Genomic DNA, 7,661 nt, shown 5'->3' on the forward strand with positions numbered 1-7,661 from the left:
CAGTGAGGGGATTAAGGTGGATCCAAAGAAGATAGAGGTGGTTCATAGTTGGCCTATATTCCCTTGTTAAACTACTAAGATTTAGATTTTTCTCGGCTTGGCCGGATATTGTCGTCGCTTCGTGGAGGGTTTCTCGTCCATTGCAGCACCTTTGACCAGGTTGACCCAGAAGAGTGCTCCATTTAGGTGGTCAGATGAGTGTGAGGAGAGCTATCACGGCCCGAAATTCCCACCGTAGGGACCGTGATGGCGCCTAATATTTCACTTGCTAGGCAAGCCAACGATAGAAATCATTCAGCCAAATTCTTAAGTTTTTCAATGATAAATATCAAATAAGCCATAACAAGGTAAAAAGAAAAATGCGAAAATCCATAACAACTTTAATACTTATACACAACTACCTAGAATCTAGTGTCATAATCCACGAACTACTAAGATTTAGCTACAAGTAAGGTGTCTGAAGGAAATACAACTGTTTTCAATACAAATAAAACAATAAAGGAAATGCATAAAAGGGGATGGCAGGGCCTGCGGACGCCAATATGACTATATTGGGTCTCAAACAGATCAAGCCAGCACCTAGACTCAGGTTCAACTCAGTCCGGTACCAAAATCTGCATAGAAAATGCAAAGTGCATTATCAGTACAACTGACCCCATGTACTGGTAAGTGTCGAGTCTAACCTCGGCGAAGTAGTGACGAGGCTAAGACAAGATACGTTCATAAACCTATGCAGTTAAACAATATACGAGCATAATAACAACTAATAGAAACTAAACAGATAATAATGGGAGGGGAAACATGCTGAGGGGAGTACAAGATAAAGAAAACTGTAACAGTAAAGAAACCACAACACATAATATGCTTTGCACCAATGAAAGTATAAAACACAGTAAAGACAAGTGCACGGCATCACCCTTCGTACTTTTACTCTCAACCTCACAATAATAATTAACAAAAATAGCACGGCATCACCCTTCGTGCTTTAACTCTCATCCTCACCATAATAACAAAATAAACGACACGGCATTACCCTTTGTGCGTTAACACTCACACATCATGGCACGACATCACCCTTCGTGCATTAACTCTCACAAAACATTGCACGACATCACCTTTCGTGTTTTAACACTCTCCCTCACCAAAATAATGAACAATAACAACAGAGAGATAGAAATATCAAGAAAAAGCCTTACTCAACATGTAGTTCCACAATACCAACCTCAACTTTGAGTCAATACTCAATCAATACCGAATTCCGTAAAACATGATAAGAGTTTCTCAACATATCGGATAGCTAGTCTAAGCATGAACAATATAATTAAAGAATACAACAGTTACAAGAATAAGACTCACTTGCATGCTATGACTCGATAACGACGCATAGGTGCTAGTCACCTCACCTATACGTTGCACTCAACATCCAAACACGTATCAAATAGGCAAATAATACTTAATCCCTTAGGCCAAGGTTAACCACGACACTTACCTCGCTCCAATGGCCAAACTCACAGCTCAATCACAGATTTCCCTTCACACAAACCTCCTGACCAATAGAATATAGCAATTTATCGACCAAACGATTCAAATAAAGCCTTAGGATCTACCATTATTGCAAAGAATTCAATTTAGGCCATTTTTGAAAAAGTCAACACCCGTGCCCGCTTGGTTCAAACCCGAAATTTGGATCAAAACCCGATTACCCATTCACCCCAAGCCCGGATATATAATTAATTTTGAAATCCGACCTCAATTTATGGTCTAAATCCCAAAATTTCGAAATCCTTAGTTTCTACCCAAAAACCCCCAATTTCACCATGAAAACCTTAGATTTTTGGTTGAATCTTATAAAAAAAAAAGTAGTGAAAGATTGAAAGAAATTAGTTTAAGATCACTTACAAATGATTTGCGGAAGAAAAGTTCTTTGGAAAATCGCCTCTTGTGGTTTAGATTTTGAAAATTTGGGAAATGAATCAAAAATCCCGTCTAAGTAATCTTTTGTTCAGCTGCAGGTATCGCATTTGCGAATAAGACTTCGCATTACGAATGAACAGTATTTTCACAACCGCCATATATGGTTCGCAATTGCGGATGAACAGTGCTTTCGCAATTGCCATTAAAGGTTCGCAATTGCGAATGAACAGTGTCGCACCAGAAACCAGCAAAACCCAAACTTCTCCGAAATGATCCGAAATCACCCCGAAACTCATCCGGAACCTCCCGGACACAAACCATATATGAAATTTCAATCATAAAATACACTACGGACCTGCTCGTGCACTCAAAACACCAAAAATAGGTCGTCTTAACCCGATATTGACCATGGTCAAACTCTCAAATTTCTTAACTTTACTAGTCTCTCAACCAAAGATCCAAAAATACACCTAAGCCCCTCGGGACTCCAAACCAAACATGCACACAAGTCTTAAAATATCATACAAACTTGCTCGTGCGATCAAATCACTAAATCAACACTTAAAACCACGAATTTAGCACCAAATCAAATGAAATTCTCAAGAACACTTTCAAATTCCTTTTTCACAACCAGACGTCCGAATCAAGTCAAACCAACTCCGTTTCTCACCAAATTTCACAAATAAGTCAAAAATATTATATTGGACCTGTACCAGGCTCCGAAATCAAAATATGGACCCGATACCAACGAGATCAAATATCAATAATCTCTTAAAAACAAATAAATTTTCAGACTTTCAATTTTAAACAAAAATTCATAACTCGGGCTAGGGACCTCCGAATCCGATTTCGGGCATACACTCAGGTCCCATATTTAGAAACAGACCCACTACGACTTTCAAAACATGAGTCTGGGTCTGTTTACCAGAAATGTTGATCGAAGTCAACTCAAATGAGGTTTTAAGCAAAATTCCTTATTTTATCAACTTTCAACATAAAAACTTTTCAAAAACACATCCATATTGTGCACGCAAATCGAGGATGGATAAAATAAGGTTTTTAAGGCCTCGTAACACATAATTTGATTTTAATTCATAAGATGACCTATCGGGTCATCACAAAAGCTTAGAGAAGCTCAAGATTGTCTTGACCACAGCTCCAGTTCTACTTTTTGACTAATGTCAAGCTCTTATATAGTGTATTGTGATGCTTCTCGGATTGGTATAGGGTGTGTCTTAATGCAAGAGGATAGATTGATTGATTATGCTTCGTGCTAGTTGAAGCCCCATGAGAAAATCTACCATGTTCGTGATTTGGAGTTGGCAGCCATTGTTCATGCATTAAAGATTTTGAGGCATTATATCTACAGTGTGTCTTGTGAGGTGTTACGGATCATCGGAGTCTCCAGTACTTGTTCAAACAAAAGGATCTAAAGTTGAGGCAACGAAGATGGTTGGAGTTGCTAAAGGACTATGATATTACCATTTTGTATCATCCCGGGAAGGCCAATGTGGTAGACGATGCCTTGAGTAGAAAGGCGGTGAGTATGGGTAGCCTTGCATTTCTTCATGTTGGTGAGAGACCTCTTGCATCAGATGTTCAGGCCTTGGCCAATGAGTTTGTGAGGTTAGATATTTCGGAGCCCGGTCGGGTTCTAGCTTGTATAGTTTCTCGGTCTTCCTTATATGATCGCATCAAAGAGCGTAAGTATGATGACACCCAATTGCTTGTCCTTAAGGACACGGTTCAACACGGTAATTCTAAGGAGGTTACTAATGGGGATGATGGGGTGTTGAAGATGCCTGGTTAGATTTGTGTTCCCAACATGGATGGGCTACATGGATTGATTCTTGAGGAGGCCCACAGTTTGATGGAATTTTATTCATCCGGGTGTCGCAAAGATGTATCAGGACTTGAGGTAGCACTATTGGTGGAGTAGGATGGATAAGGACATAGTAGGGTTTGTAGTTTGATACCTAAATTGTCAACAGGTGAAGTACGAGCATCAGAGATCGGGTGAATTGCTTCAGAGGCTTGAGTTTCCAAAGTGTAAATGGGAGCGCATCTCTATAGACTTCGTAGTTGGGCTCCCACGGACATCGAGGAAGTTTGATGCTATTTGGGTGATTGTGGATCAGTTGACCAATTCCGCGCATTTCATTCTTATTGGGACTACTTATTCTTTGGAGTCGTTGGTTGAGATCTACATTTTTAAGATAGTTCGCCTTCAAGGTGTGCCACTGTCCATCATTTCAGATCAGGGCACGCAATTACATCGCAGTTTTGGAAAGCAGTGCAGCGAGAGTTAGGCACACGAGTTGAATTGAGTACAACATTCCACCCTCAGACAGACGGACAGTCCGAGCGCACTATCAGATATTAAGGATATGCTTCGTGCTTGTGCCATGGATTTTGGGGGTTCTTGGGATCAGTTCCTACTGCTTGTAGAATTTTCCTATAACAACAGCTATCAATCGAGCATTCAGATGGCTCCGTATGAAGCTCTGTATTGGAGATGATATCGGTCTCCGGTGGGTTGGTTTGAGCGGGGTTAGGCTAGACTATTGGATACTGACTTGGTTCAGGATGCTTTTGACAAGGTTAAGTTGATTCACGATAGGCTTTACATGACGCAGTCTAGACAGAAGAGCTATGCTAATCGGAAGGTTCGTGATGTTGCTTACACGGTGGGATAGAAGGTATTGCTCAGAGTTTCACCCATTAAGGGTGTGATGAGGTTCAGAAAGAAGGGCAAGTTGAGTCCTCGGTATATTGGGCCTTTTAAGGTGCTTGAGAGGATTAGAGAGGTGTGGCTTACAAGCTTGCATTACTGCCTAGTCTGTCGAGTGTTCACTCAGTGTTTCATGTTTCTATGCTCCGAAAGTATGTCGGTGATTCGTCTCATATTTTGGACTTCAGCACGGTTCACTTGTATGGTGATTTGACTTATGATATAGAGCCAGTGGCCATTTTGGACTGGAAAGTTCAAAAGTTAAGGTCAAATAACATAGCTTCAGTGAAGGTACAACGGAAAGGTCAGTCAGTCGTGGAGGCTACTTGGGAGACCAAGAGGGAGATGTGGAGCAGATATCCAAGCCTATTTGAGACTCCATGTATGATTCTAGACTCGTTCGAGGACAAACACTTGTTTAAGAGGGGGAGGATGTAATGACCTGGCTGGTCGTTTTGAGTGTTTTAGCCCCATTTTCCCATTTACTGCTTATTCTATGCTCAATTGTTGTTATGTGACTTGCCGGGGTAGTGTATTTTGGTCTGGGTATGTTTCGGAATGAGTTGAGACACTTAGTCTCAAGGTTGTAAGCTTAAGTTGAAAAGGTTTCCGTATGGTAATTTTGGACTTAGGCGTGTATCCAGATATTGATTTGAACGTCCGCATGTGATTTTGGCTAGAAATGGAAAAAGTTGGAAAATTAGAAGTTCGGAGAGTTGGAAAGTTTGACCGTTACGAGATTTTCAAAGAAACTCAAGAACATGCAAATTTACAATCGGACGTCTGAATCACGTCAAATCAATTCCGTTTTGCACCAAATTTTGCAATCAAGTCATAAATATTGAAATGAACCTATTTCAAGTCCGGAACCTATTTTGGAAGATTAACAATTGGTGAATAGATTGAAATCTAATAATAAACAGTTATCGGTTCGGGGACAGATTACTCAATTTCTTTATTGGATAAACTGTTAACCTGTTAAAAATTATTATATCCATATTTTTACCCCTATGTATATAAGTATCTTTTCTACTATTTGAAACCCTAATTTCATATTTTCCTAAATCTCAACAACACAACAACATTATCTATTTCTCTCAACAAGCCTTAGGATATAACTACACTAGTCATACTTATAAAAGAAGCACCGATTTAGCGGCTTAGGCTTCAACATCATCAAAATTTATTTTTGGGGTAGGAATGAGTAGATCTGGACAGTTTTTGATACATTTATGCTCAAATTAATCATTTAACTTGGTAACTGAAGCAAAACGATATCCAAATTTATGCTAACTGAACTTTTATTACTGATTAAAGATACTCGGCTTGTATTTTAGCTAGATGATTATAAAAGAATTAAAGAAGAAGAAATTGTCATTAACAATAAGAGTTTTATTAGCCTACTAGAGTGTAGTTATGATTGAATCGTCTATCTATTGTTTACTGTCTTGCTTATGTAATTTTCATTGTCTAATTCATTGTAATAGTTCTTGAATAATATTCTTCTTGTTATTATTGTTGAACATTTCATTATTCTGAGATATTCTTTTATTTCATTATTTTGAGATTTTCTCTCTTCTCCTCAAAATAATGTCACGATCCCAAATTCCCTCCGTGGGATGTCGTGATGGAACCTAGTCTCTACGGCTAGGTAATCCTAACAAATAGTAATAATTTGATAGAACAATTATCAAAATGCTAGAAAACCTTTTGATACAAAACATAATCTCAACAGAACACTCCCCCAAAATCGGTGGAACTAAGTCATAAGCTCTACAGTGTATAACTAGAGTAACTACCACATTACTGTCCAAAAGTAAATACAACAGTATATGAAAATAAGGGAAGGTGACTCCGAGACCTGCGGACGCCGAGCATGCATACCTTGAAGTCTCCAATAAAAACAACTAGCAGGAAATCTCTAACGATCGGCACGAGAATATGTACCTAGATCTACACAAAAAAGTGCAGAAGTGTAGTATAAGTACATCACAACGGTACCCAATAAGTATCGAGCTAACCTCAGTAGAGTAGTGACGAGTCCAGGTTAAGACACCTACTAGGATATAAATAAACAGTATGAAAAATAATAATGATAAATAATAGAAAGTAAGAAATAACTGAACAAAACAAGAAAATAACCTGAATAGATACTGAAATCTATACATGGGAACACGTAAATGAAACAACTGAAGAAAAACCCAAGTGGTCATATATGGACAACAACTGCTAAAATAATAAGAATGAAACAACAAGAAATATTTCCACCAAAAACTCTTTGCAACATGGAATTAAAAGTAAGAATCACAACGAGGTACTGCCTCGTGTATAATAAAATCAAACCCAGGTACTACCTCGTAATATCAAGAATCACAACCAAGGTATCGTCTCGTATTCACATTTCTCAATTTCAATCACAATCTTTCCTTATACCGCTGCGTGAGCCTTACATTTGAAATAGGTTTTGAAAACATTTTTTCCGAAATAGCTACATGCACTTTAGACCACCTTATGATGCCATGTGGCTTCACATAGTTCCTCTATAACCAACACACACATAAGTCCCACCTCTTACCGCTGCATGCACATTAACCCCAAGCCTTATACTGCCGCATGCGCGTCAATATCATATCACAATAACAATTTGCACCACAAGTGTCCATATATCATAACTTGCCAACACCAACAATGCCAATATTTCCACAACAATAGCCCATGGATCCACGACAACGTATACAAGAATATCAATGACAACAATGAATGAAAAATTCTCAAAAGATAGATGTTTCAACAATAACCAACATCGCCTCAACGTATTAACGACTTTCACAACTTCATCACCAAATAACTCGACAATGAGAGAAATAATGTATAACCATGATATTAGATAAGACTAACTCATAATAACATAGATAATATATAACAATGAGTCTCAATAATGGAAATCAACAAGTAAGGGGATAGCATGAACAATTACTTCAAGGAACAAAAATCAATAAGGAAAGAGATAACACGA

This window comes from Nicotiana sylvestris, chromosome 7 (assembly GCF_000393655.2).
Source record: "Nicotiana sylvestris chromosome 7, ASM39365v2, whole genome shotgun sequence".
Classification (NCBI taxonomy): Eukaryota; Viridiplantae; Streptophyta; class Magnoliopsida; order Solanales; family Solanaceae; genus Nicotiana; species Nicotiana sylvestris.